This window comes from Vidua macroura, chromosome 20, assembly GCF_024509145.1.
Source record: "Vidua macroura isolate BioBank_ID:100142 chromosome 20, ASM2450914v1, whole genome shotgun sequence".
In the NCBI taxonomy this organism is placed as follows: Eukaryota; Metazoa; Chordata; class Aves; order Passeriformes; family Viduidae; genus Vidua; species Vidua macroura.
In genome coordinates this window covers 11,041,891-11,054,665 of record NC_071590.1, presented here as the reverse complement: position 1 = coordinate 11,054,665, position 12,775 = coordinate 11,041,891, and the positions used below count along the sequence as shown (strand labels likewise).

The 12,775-nt window shown below is 44.6% G+C and overlaps 1 long non-coding RNA gene across 1 annotated transcript; it reads left to right on the top strand.

Moving 5' to 3' along the window:
* Positions 1-2,589: 2,589 nt before the first annotated feature.
* Positions 2,590-6,256, top strand: LOC128817284 (uncharacterized). The gene is made up of 3 exons (XR_008440148.1): positions 2,590-2,668; positions 2,789-2,958; positions 5,861-6,256. It is a non-coding gene; the product is annotated as an uncharacterized LOC128817284 (long non-coding RNA).
* The last annotated feature ends 6,519 nt before the right edge of the window (positions 6,257-12,775 follow it).

Below are 12,775 nucleotides of genomic sequence, written 5' to 3'. Positions count from 1 at the left end.
ACCACGTTGAGACATGTAAGTAGAGACAATCTGTCAGTTTTAGTTGTATGTTGTGAATACATAGAGGTCTTCCATTTGAGCATCTCGCATAAGTACTAGGATATTAAAAAAATAAAGGTAAGGGGAGTATTTTAAAATTTATCTCTCCTTAGGCTTCTCATAGGCTGAAAATAGCATTCCACCTTTAGGTTGGCAGTTAGAGCAAGATAAACATTTCAGAATCAGGCAAATGGACTGGCTGAAAGTGAGATAATAGTTTATAGGAATGGAGCTATTTATAGGCTGCAGGATGCAGTGGTTCAGCGACAGCCCCGTGACTCACGGCCAGCACAGGGAAGGTGCTCTCAGGGGAGAGGCCTGGCCAGCATCTCAGAGCTGTCGCTGCAGCTGCACACGTGACAAACTGACAGAACCGTGGCGGGGGCTTGTGCTTCTACCTGGGCAGCTACAAATAGTGACATTTAAAACTCACTGGCCACGTATCAGAGTGGGCACATCTCACTGATTTGCTACATATCAGTACGAGGATATGCATATGAGGCAATCAGCTACATCAAGGAAAGTGTTTAAAAGAAAGGATGGAGTCTCCTTTGGCAGATGGAATACAAAATACCAGTGCTTGTTTCAAGTTCTCAAATACTCTATTTTTTAAATCATGTAATACTTCTCTGTGTTAGACTTCTCAGGGATGAGACAGGAATAGCAGTTTTGATCCATAACTCCTTAAAGCCAATGAAATATCCCAGCATTTTTGGATGAAGGGGACAGTAACTGATGTACTGTGATCCTGGATTGACTCAGAGTGGCCCTGTGACCTTGCGTTAGCCCCTCTCACCAGTTTCCATGGCAAAACGGAGCTAACAGTGCTCAATTATCCACTTTATCTACTAAACAGGGTTAAGGCTGGGGACGTTAGGACCATTTAATTACTCTTTGTAATGAGCTCTGAAGAGAAGTGACTAAGAGTCGGCGGTGGTGGGGTAAATCTCACAGCTGCTGGATAAACTGTGGGTAGGGTGGGAGGCCCGGGCAGCGGCAGATGCCGATGCTGCCGGTGCCCGCGGGCTCCGCGGTGCCAGCCCGCCCGGCGGGGCCCGCGGTGCCGGTCCCGGCGCAGCCGGCGGAGCGGGGCTGCCGGGCGGCTCCCGGCGCCGCCTCCCGCGCCGCGCTCTGGCCGCCACCGGCGCGATGCCGAGCGCCTTGCATCATCCGCCGCCTCCCCCTCTCTCCGCCGCAGCTGCGATAGTCACAATTATGCTGGGAGGAGCGTGTCCGTGGCATTTCTGCCCGCTGGATCCCTCGCGGGCCGTCCCACGGAGGTGGGGTTTCTGCCGTGCTTACGTGTCTGTGTTTTAAATCAGGCTCTCCTTGTGTAGCTGCCCTGCAGCCAGCGTGCCCCTCCGTGCCCTGCCCGCACGGGGCTGCAGAGCGAGGCAACTTGCGGCTCCTGAGCCGTCCGAGCCCAGAGCGCCCCTGCTCGCCCCCGGTGCTCGTCCGCCCCTCCTCGGCTACGGGCCCTTGGCGCGGGAGGGACGGAGAGGCTCTCGAGGGAACTTGAGAGAGAAGAGGAGCCTGGAGAGAGAAAAGGCTATATGAGACCAGGTTTTTGGTTGTCAGTGGCGGGACAGGTGCGCAGTAGCGGGCACGGTAATCCCCGAGTGACCTGCTCGCCGCCGTCCCCTGCGCACAGAGGAGCCCCACGGCGTGCGGCAGCTCCGCCCTTACCGGGGCTGCTCGCACAGCTACACCAGCGACCCGAGCGTGTCTGTTATCTCTGGCCAGTACACAATGAGCTCGCCGAGCGATTTTAGTCCCTGAAAATTATTTATTTTGAAAAACAACTTAAAACAAGAAGCTTTTGATTGGTGGCTAGGTTCAGAAATGCTTTGTTGTCTTGTTTTGACTTTAAATGTTTGTGAAATATAAGGAAATTATTACTCTGTGCCTCTGTTTTGTATTCTAACATGATTTCTTTTAGAATACCTCCATCATTTTGGACCAGCAGAAGGGTGTTTTCATGTCAATTTCTAAGGGCAGGAACTAATGTTGTCATATTGATGAAGGCGGTGCCCAGTCAGAGAGAAAAGACAGAAATTAATGGTCAGCTCCAAGTATTTCAAACCTGAAAGTTCTAGGTAGGGCCTTCCCCAGATAATGTTTTTGCATTTTAATTAATTCTTCAATCTCTATTGGCATTTTTTACCCTCATCATCAGGATTTACAGTATTTACATTTGGGGTTTTTTTTTGTTTTTTGGGTTTTTTTTCCCCAGAATGTTGAAGAACAGCATATGAAAGAATGAAACCCAAATTATATTCTCTTCAAAGATATTATCACTTTGTCATTAGTGTAATATGGGGCTTGTTTATCAATGACCTCACATTTTTAGATGCCAGTTGAGAACCTGCTGAAGGACCAGACAATTGGAATGACTGTCTATAATTGAGCTGTCATCAAGTCAGCTGCCATCCCAGGGATCATGGAATCCTGTTCCTAAATGTCTATGACACCACAGAGTTTTGTGGAGAGTTTTACCACAAGAGGATGAGTCTTCTCCAGGTGCAAATAACCTCTCTCTTCTGGCCCTCTCTTCTCCAGTGATCCCAAATTGTGCTGTGGGCAGGCCCTTGGATAGGCAATAGTGAGGATTTTGCAAGACATATGAAGGGTAAAACTCTGCTTTGATTGCAGGTGGCTTTCACTACAGCACTGCTAGATTCATGCTAATTTCAGTGTACACTAGATGTTAACCTCAGTGTATTTCTAATTTCAACTTTCCTTGCTCCAGTCCCTCTGTTGCCCCACTACCTGACGGCCACGCCTGGCAGCGTGCTCAGAAAGAGCTGATGAAACACAGAGAGCCCCTGCCAGACACCATGAATAGTGTTGCCCCAAGGAAACAAAAATTGCCTGTCTATTTTACACCCATGTGCTGTGCAGATTAGGATATGGCTTCAGGTATTTGAGTGCTTTAAGCCTAACTGTAAGATTTTTTTTTACTCCCGTAATAATGAAGTGGAACTAAATGCTCTGTTTTCCAATATGCCACAAGGCTGATTAAATAGGAGGCTGGGAAAGGGGATGAAGAGTCAACATTTAGCTTTGGGTATTCTTTTGTTTGTTATTTTGGAACAGTAGGTTGGAGCAGATTACAAAGCTTGAAATGAATATAAATAGTTTCCTGATTTAAAAAAAGAAAGAGAAAAGCAGAAGAGTACTTAATTTAAACCTTGCCCTGAGGAGCTGGCAGCTCAAAGCCAACACGTTGACTTGTGTAGTGGCACTGTAAAGAGTAATTCCAAATCAAAAGGAAATTAAACTCGTCTAGTTGGGTTTGCTTCAGTGTTCCCCCAGCCCAGCTGTCTGTAGAGCTGTTACCAACATATTTGCACTGGGAATTAGGATGCTATTATTTGTAACAGCAGTTATTTGTAACAGCTCTCCTCCACTGCAGAATGCCTTCTTGGCACCAAATGATTTCTGCAGCAATCCTGGAATGGCAACAATCCTCACAATTTTAATAGTTCTTATCATCTGGGAAATACCAATCCATTTTTGGGGTCCTGGATTTACTTACAGCATTAAGATTAGTCAATAAATACAGTCACAGTGAAATCACTGTTACCTGTAAGACTTGATTGGGCAGGAAGCTTCACTGACAGCTGGGTAGCACAAGGAAGGAAGGGCCAGGCAGGGCATTAGGGCAAGTGAGGAGTGGAACAGCAGCCTCCTCCTTCCTGGCTCCCACAGTGTGACCTCCAGACAAGCTCTTCCCATTCATCCTAGCACTTGGATTTCCTGAAGAAATCTGGCAAAGGATCAGGCAATGCATAATGGAAAGGCTGCTGCATGCTGCAAGTGACAAACCCCACAGCGTTTGGCATTCATTTCTGTTGCATTTGCAGACGTGGACTGGGTAATCCAATATGTCTTTTGTGTCTTATCTGGTGTTGTTTGCAGCAGGCCTGTTTAGCGAGCGTGTCACCTTTAGGCATTAGTGATGAACAGCATCTGAAAATGGAGCCCTAACAGGCTGAGCACAGCCCTAACACAAGGGCACAGCTCCAGGCTCCCCGGCCAGCACTGCCCACCAAGCTGTGCTGACCCCGGGGCCGTCCACTAACTATCCTTAAGCCAAAAATATGAACTTATGGTAGCACACAATGAAGCAGTTTGGAAGTGTCAGTGGAAAATAACACACCTTTATTTGTCCCAATCTTCTCATTTACTTCTTATTTACAGGTCTGTGCAGGCATAAATAACATATCAATGCATTTGTTTACTTCATGTTGCACCTGCTAATTACTAGGTACAAAATATCACTGTCTTCGCCTAGTGCATTAGGAATTGTAGAGGGGTTTTGGACTCACTAATAAATACAGATTTTATTATCTATTGAGAACAGGGCTGAAAGAGAACTTAGCAAAAAAGGCCTTGTGGATGGTGTTTTTATTGCTGTCCTTTAGTGAATATCATCCAAAAGGATTTCAGCATTATACTTTGCCATCTCTTCTGAGCAGAATACAAAATTATATATAAATATATATACACTTAAATGTACTTTTAAAGCACTTTGGGGAAGATGGGGCTAACTCTGACCCAATTTTTCACTGAAGTGATTAGTGGTTTGATGTGCCTCAAACTGAAATCCATTAAAAGGTGCTGCTGTGCTAAAGCTTCATCTCTGGTGATCAAGTTTCTTTGAGGAGTCTGCAGTTACCCACTCAAAAATAGACTCACTAACAGTCACTAAGTAATTTTTGAATATTTAGGTCACTTTTCATTTCTAGTTTTCAGCTTTGGAGGCAGAACCTGGTACAGGTAGTTATTGCTCTGAACTCTATGCTGTTCCCACTTAAGGGGGAATTTCACCATTAACTTCAGTAGCCAGGACTTCTAGATCTGTTCAGATTTAAATGCACAAAAATTTCAGCATTGCTGCCATCACAGTTCCATGTTTCAGGATGGTGTATCACTTGCTTCTGTTCCAATTCAATCCTTTTGGTTAGTTAGGGGTTCTTTTGGCTGAAAAGGTCATGCCAATGTAAGCCCAAAAAGGTTGAGGGGTTTAGTATACTTCTTTCCCTTCCTTCTATGTGATTTCAGCCATACCTGGATTTGGGGATTTGCTGAGCTTCAACAATCCCATTATAACCAGAGCAATGCAATTTGTCTGTAGACAAGCTCTTAATGTCATTTACAGCGATTATATCTGTGTTAAAATTACTGTATTGGTTCAGAGCAATGCCATTATTTTAAATAATTATTTAAAATAATTGTAAAACAAATCAGTCATCCTTTTTTGTAAAATTGCTTCAAATGACTTTTCTTCAAATACTTCTCTTGGAAGGAGGCCTGTTGTTGCTCTCTGTCAGTGACTGTCAGGTGCAGCCAGCCGTGGCTCCCGCAGTGTCATGGCAATACTGAGCACGTCGGGCTTAGCAGAGGTGCCATCGACTGCTCAGAGCTGCTGTGAGGGGATTCCTGGCTGTGAGCCTTTCCTGCAGCACAAGGAGCATTGAGCGTAGAGTTGGATTGTTTACTATCAGTATTGCTCTTATTACTATTATTTTCTGGATTTTCCATGTTCATTTTACACTCTTTGCCTTCTCCAGGGATGGATTCTCCATTACCTTGTAGTTGTTCCCTGATGTTATGCTCATTCTGGCAGGTTGTGCTCATACCCTACAGTCACTTGGCCAGAGCATCTTTTCTAACCCTTTGGAGAAATGGCTCTTCTGCTTAAACCCTACAAAGAAGAACATGAGATTATCTTAATTTGGTACTTCATTATTTGATACTTGAAGATTTTAGGAGAAAAATAATAAAAGTTTCCCTTTCTCCTCTCCTAACTCAACAGGGTATCATGACAGCTCCTGTGTTGAATGTTTTGTGTCACTGGGACATTTTAAACAGAGAGAACCAGACTTGGAAATGAAGCTCTCAAGGTGTCTGTCTGTGCTGGAGGCAGCTGACTCTGGAACGCTTTGCCGGGCTGTCCCTGGGAGGGAGACCGGGAGCCGGGCCAGGGTGGGCGCTTCGTCCCGGGAAGCCGCGGCCAGGGCCGGCCCGGGAGCGCCCGGCAGGAGCCGGGCTCTGCGCGCCGCTTCTGCCTGGAGTCACCGAATGGCTCCGGACACGAGCGTACTGCCAGGAGACGAGTGCAACTGAGAACGCACATGCTGCTATCAGCTCCATAAATGAGTCACCGAAAGAGAGAAAAGAACCCTTATTAAATCAGGCACTTCTTACACTATCAACTTGTCACAAGTGTGAGACCTGAGCAAATGCTTTCAGCATCTACAGAGATGATCCCTTTGCAGTGCACTCGGTTTCACCCTGATGATATTTAAAGACATCGTTTCATGTCTCTAAACATTTTCTAATGCCAAACAAATGCCGTTTGCGTTTATGTGCTCAGACTAACAGTGACATCCAGTGGCTGAGCGACCCAACCACGGGAACAATCGCTGCGAATGGAGCGGCCGAAGGGGTCAGTCATGGTGACTTCGATCACACGGACTGCAGAGCGAATATGTAATGTGCCATTCTCAAGACTTGTGTGACAGCCAAACCTATTCCACCTTCCCACTTGTTCTCTTGGGAAGAGCTGCGGTGTCTACAAGAGGGATTCTTGTGATTTCTCCTGTGGTGGTGGTGGTTTTAGGCATAGATTGACTCCTCATTGAAAAACCTCCTTTTATCTCTCGAAACAATTCTCGCTGAGTCTGTAAGCACTTCGGGCATGAGCAAAGCTGATGGCTGTTCTGAGAGCTGCCGGGGCACTGGGGAACAAGCAGGGCTGCTGCAGCAGCAGCACTCATCTAAGATGTAGAATATTGTTTCATGTGTTCCTGAGTCCTCCAAAGCCTTTAGAAGGAAAAACAAAACAAAACAAAACAAAACAAACAAACAAAAAAAAAAGAAGAAAAAAAAAAAAAAAAAAAAAAAAAACAACAAAAAAAAACCACCCCACCAACCAGAAAAGGTGACTAGAACTGGTAATGTGGTAATGCAGTGTCATAAACAGGGCTGGGGTTTCTCTGTGCCCCTAAAGCATCTGATCAGAGTATGTGAATGCAGATCAGAACGTTTGTTTGTTCCTGAGACATTAATGTTACTGGCCTTGGTCCCAAAGGCAGCTCCTGGAGCCACCACTGCGCAGTCAGACCGTGGGCATGCCCCAGGTGGAGAATCATCCCCTGCTCCTTGGGATGGCTGCTGCACCCTCCCAATGGCAAGCTGCAGCCTTCTTCCTCTCTTACTGCTCAGCTTCCAGAGAGACATTTGTGTTTTGTTTGTGGTCTGACAGTTAACAGAGATCTTAATGACATACAATTCATAGAGCTTTAGGATGGTAATTACAACAGCAATGTCACATTCCAGGAACAAACTCGGGTATTTCAGAGAAAACTCATATAAAACCAAGAACAGCTCCCAGAAGTCTTCTGACATTAAGTGTACAAATAGCTTGATAGAATAAATGGTTGCTTCCAGCATGAACAGAACTAATTTTAGACAGGAATCCCTAATGTGCCTGTCAGTGCTTCCAAATGAATGATTAAAGATAAAAATAGATTTATCGTGGTTTTGCTTCCATAGGGCCTCAGATCTGTGAGCAATACGGAATCACCTGCTGCAAACACCCGTGTGAGCCTGCCCTAATGTACTGTGGAAATAATTCCACAGTGTCCATTGAGCACAGCTAATTTCATTGTCACAACTGGAGATGTCCGGGTTGCAGTAACAAGAAGTGCTTGGTAAATTTGTTTTGACTTTGCTGTTTCCCAATTAACGTAGAAGTGCCACTGCTATGAGGCCTGTTCTGCACTGTGCTTCATTTTCTTCTAAGAGCCTGCCAGTGAACTACACACACAATCAGAAATATGCTTCATAAGGCTGACCTGAATGTAGATGGTGTCTTTTTTGTTGGTTTCCCCTCAAAGTTTTGGTTTTATCTATTTGTTTCTCTTTACTGTATAATTGAATTTGCATAACAGTCTCCATTTAGCAAACATTTTTCTTTTAAAATAATTCCACTTGCCTCTGTCTTGTGGCCGAATTTCTAACAAATATATCAGAAATATATATTAAAATATTCATAGTACCAGTAATACAGAAATATTGCCACAATGTCACTGGATGCCTTAAACACATGCACTTGAAAATACTGTGTGTCACAGGGGTGCAGTGTGGCTGTGGCAGCTCCTTCCCAAGCACCCACAAGCATTGACAAAGCATCCCTTCCCAAAATACCTGATGAGAAGATGCCTTCATCACACCTGCTCAAAGGCCAAAGGATTTCACTCTTTTTGTAGGCACATAATTTATCAGAAGAATTAATAGATCTTGTATTTAAGTGCTTAATTCACAACTAAAGAGTAAAGCCAGAAAAAATGAGTTCATTATTTGTCATGGATACAAAGTACATTTGCTTTTATTATGTAGAGTAATACATTTATAGTAAGACTTTATTCTTCAAGGTTCACAGGTCAAGATTAATCAGTTGTGACCTTGGCACACAGCTTATCTCTTCATGAAGCAAAAGCTGAGCAAGGGAATCTGAAACAAGGATCCATACGTTTATATAGAGCTGAGTCTGACTGAATGGTTGAAATGTAATTGAACAGCAAAAATAACATTCCTTTGCAGAGGGAGAGTTAAAGACCTTTGGAAAAAGAGAAGTGAAATACTAGTCATTTTTCAGTGAAGTGACATTATGAATTAATCTCTAACATGGCTGAGGCTGATGGTTATAGTTCCTTCCCTAGTATAATCCTTTCTCCAGAGCAGTTCTCCATGCTTAAAATATTCAGAGAGAAAGATACAAACGTCAACATTTTAAATGCCAGGTGCTTTATTGACAGAGTGTTTGCTGTTTGCTGCCAAACAAAATTCATGTTTGTTTCTGCTTGGCATCTTTACTCACAGGAACTTTTAATTTTTTTATCTATTTCATCCATTCTGTAGTAGCAAACCAGACTATAACTGTGTAACAGGCTGCTGCAGTCACCCTGGCAGTTCCATCCACAAGCAATGCTGCCTACACAGCCAGGAGCAGATTCCCTGTATCTGAACTCTGCTGGGACACTGGGAGAGCAAAGCTCCTACCTCAGCTGAGTTCACAGATCTCAGTGTGTGCATGACAAGGAACACCTTTGGTTTATATGCTGACAGAAACTTTTCAGTGATTTTTTTATCTAAATAAACCCTCCTTTTTCACGTTTTCTTTCTTTTTTATACCCGTCAGAGCATCCTAGACCTCTGCCCCACTTCACCAATATGGTTTCCCTTGATAAGGGGAATTCCTTACACGCTGTTTTTGGCTGGTTTAAGATTATTTTGTGTTTCTTGTCATGCTTAGCACATGAGACAGTCTTGACTTGTGTGTTTGTATGATTTTTATTTGTTCCTCTGAAAGCAAAAGGCTTTTGTATTTCCATGCATAATGCTGGCCTGTGCTGCTCAGGATCTGGCTGCACTGCTCTGTTCGCACTGTGGTACTCAGCTCTCTTCACAATCCTTTTCAAATTGTCCACTCTGCAGTTTAGCAGATCTTCACCTCTTTCCACAGATGTAGAAGCAATTCCTAAAAGGAGTATTTTTGCTTAGTTATGTAGTTTTCTCTGGCCTGCTCTAGTGTACACATTATCCACTAAGTTTACACATGTTTACTTAGAAAATCCACGACTGCCACCATCAAGAGGAATTATTTTGAGCCACAACTTTCCTCCTATTTCCTTCTGGTTTTATGAGCTTCCCTGCCAAGACTAATCAATATGTAAACCTCTTCATGTTTGTAGCTGGTCTCATCGTTGTATATTAAAAGTTGTATTTCTTAGCTTCCAGGTCTCACAATTTCATCACAGCTTCCATGATACTCACCTTTTAGTTCACTCCTGCAGGCATGAGTTTTGTTACTTTAAATATTCTATTCATTTTTGCAGTTGTTGACAGAAACTTGCAAATCTGACCCTGCAGGCTTGAAGATTATTAGGGACATTGCAAAGCACAGAAGCTTAAAATGAGGCACTACTTTAAAGCTTAGCTCAAGAGAGTCCTCATCCTGATTCATGGCTTTGGAATTGCAGAACTCTATCTAAGCTCCTGTTCATCCTCTCTAATATTTTGGATTGATGTTCCAGCCAGAGGAAGGACTTGGGAGCCAGCCTGTTGGTGTTGTGGCTCTGGGGCAGCCCAGGAGCAGCACCTGCACCCAGGCCACCAACCTGGGGCAGCTGTGGCATGGGACAGCAGCAGCAGAGGAGTCAGAAACGTGGTCACACCTGCTTCAGCTGCCACTCCCTGTGCCCAGCACTGGGCTCCACAGCACGGGCTCTGTCCTTACACTGCTAAGTATGGTTTGAGCCTGACCTAGGACCTCTACTGCCTTTTCATAAATCCACGGAATCATTTATGTTTGTATTAATGTTTATAATCTTGTTTTTGAAAAAAGAGCACTGACCTTTGGCCGATGTCATTTGCCAGACTTCCTCCAAGCGATGCCATCAGGAATTACAGGGATAAGGAGGTGGAACAATTTATTAATCTGTCATCCCTGAGCAAATGGGCTACATTTGTTTTGGAGTCTTAATGTAGTGGTCATGGGTTAACCAGCTTGTAAAATACCTTAGGCATTTCTTTCCAGATAGGAATAAACTGGGATCTCATTGACTTACCATATAGTAGAGAAAATAATGGGTGAAATCTATAATTAGCATCAAAACTTCTTGGATTTTCACTGGGTTGGGAATTCACTGATGGCTTCACTGCTGCAATTCTTTGCACCCAGAGAGCTCTGGAGAGGCTTTAGCAGAACTCCCGCCAGCACCACAACCTGCAAGAGCTCAATTGACAGATTTGCTCACGGAAATCCTCAGTGGTTGAACTGCATTCCCTTCCCCATGCGAGGGCAGAGCTGAGAGCCCTGCCTGGTCCCTGGCCTTTCCCAGGCTTCTCCCGAGAGCGGCTCCGGCGCCGCTGTGTGTTCTGCAGGACTGTTCTTCCCTGCTCTGCACCTGAGCAGGCTCCGGGGCAGCAGCTCCTCTGCCACGGCCCAGGCCCAGCCCATGGCACAGCCGGGGCTGTGTGATGTCATGTTGCTGGAGCCTGTGGGGTTTGGCCAGGTATAGCATGGGCTGTTCTCCAAGTTTTGGGAACAATGAAGCTGCAGTTCCACAGTTAACCCCTCCTAGACACCTGAGCACAGGTGGACTTCCATAGACATTGGTCAGTTTTATCATGGCTGGGGTAGGCAAAGGATTTTAGTCCGTAAAACAAATAATTGGATACTCAAGTTAAAATTTAATTCATCACATTGTTTTCCTCTCTTGTTCTAATTTGAATCATATCAAAAGTGACTGATGTAATGGACTTTCAGGTTCAGCCTTTAGGTAAAAAATGTCTGATTACATTGTTCAGGGCAAGCAGATTGATCAAATCCTGTAGGCAAGGGCTGGAATATCAGATTCCAGAATCCTTGGATGCATTTAAACATCCAATTCAAATAAATGCAGCTTACAGGAACAGTTCTACCTATCATGTTTAGGGAAAAGAGAAGGTCTAAGTTGGGATACTGCTGACACCACTGCTGTACTACGATTAAAATATGGCTCTTGATTAGTAAACAGATGGATTTTGATCTGCATCATGAGCCTGAATGAATTTGTTGCCAGTTCTTGAAGCGATTTGTGTTCTTGGAATCAAAGTACCAAACAGTAACAGATGTGAGTACACTGAGCTGTCAAGAGCTTAATGAAGTAAAACCGAGATCACTACCCAGTTTCAGAGAAGGGTTAAGGGGATCCCTTTTTGAAAGCTAATTATTTAGGACAGCACACCTGTCATTAGGCAGCAGAAGATACCAAAAATTAACCATTATCTTGCATGAGTTCTCACTCTGCCACATGTGGTTGAAATGATAGACAGAGTTGTAGCTCAAAATTAATTGAGCTTTCAAATTGGGAGAAAGCGGGAGAAAAAAAATTATCAAGGGTTATTAAAACCAGTTGAAATCACTAGCTCAGCACACTTTCCAGTAGTATAAACCATTTCCTTTCAATTCTTAATAGCATAAAGACAATTTGGTACACAGAACATGGACAGTTAAATCCAGCAGACGTGCAGCAGACCAGACATCTGCTTTCAGCATGGTGTGGGAAGGGGGAGCAGAGCCTGGCCGTGCAGGGGGGCGATGTAGGAAGACCCAGGTTTGGGATGCTCTCCCTGACGTACAGGTGCACATGTGGAGTCACAGTTAGAGCTGTGAAGATGCCATCTATCACTTTTTGTCCCACGTGGAACGGGAAAAAGCTCACCCTTGGGGTCAGGCCTGCAGAATTGCCCAGAGCCCCCCCTGAATCCCACAGCTCACCAGCTGGCAGCAGCCTCCCCTCCTCTCCCTCCATTCGATGTGGGAGCCCCAGCCAGCCTGGCTGGGGGAAATCACCTTCCAGCAAGGGACACTGCTATCTGCACTGCTTATCTGATCTTTCAAGTGTGAAGAATTTTGGTTAATCACCAGTCTTCATTAGTTTTGTTGCTGTTGTAAAAGTAACTGTGGTGAGTAATGCACATCTGCAGCATTAAAATCACCGAGTACTTTCCAAGGAGCAGTGTCTCCATCCTTGTGGAGGCTGGTGACCAAGGCAGTATGTGTCTAGGGATGGGAGAGCTCTGATGGCAGTGGTGGTTCTTTGCAGGTTGCTATATGCAAGTAGTTAGTAGCAACTCATGCTATTAAAATCACTCACCTGGTACTGGCGAGCAGAGGGGC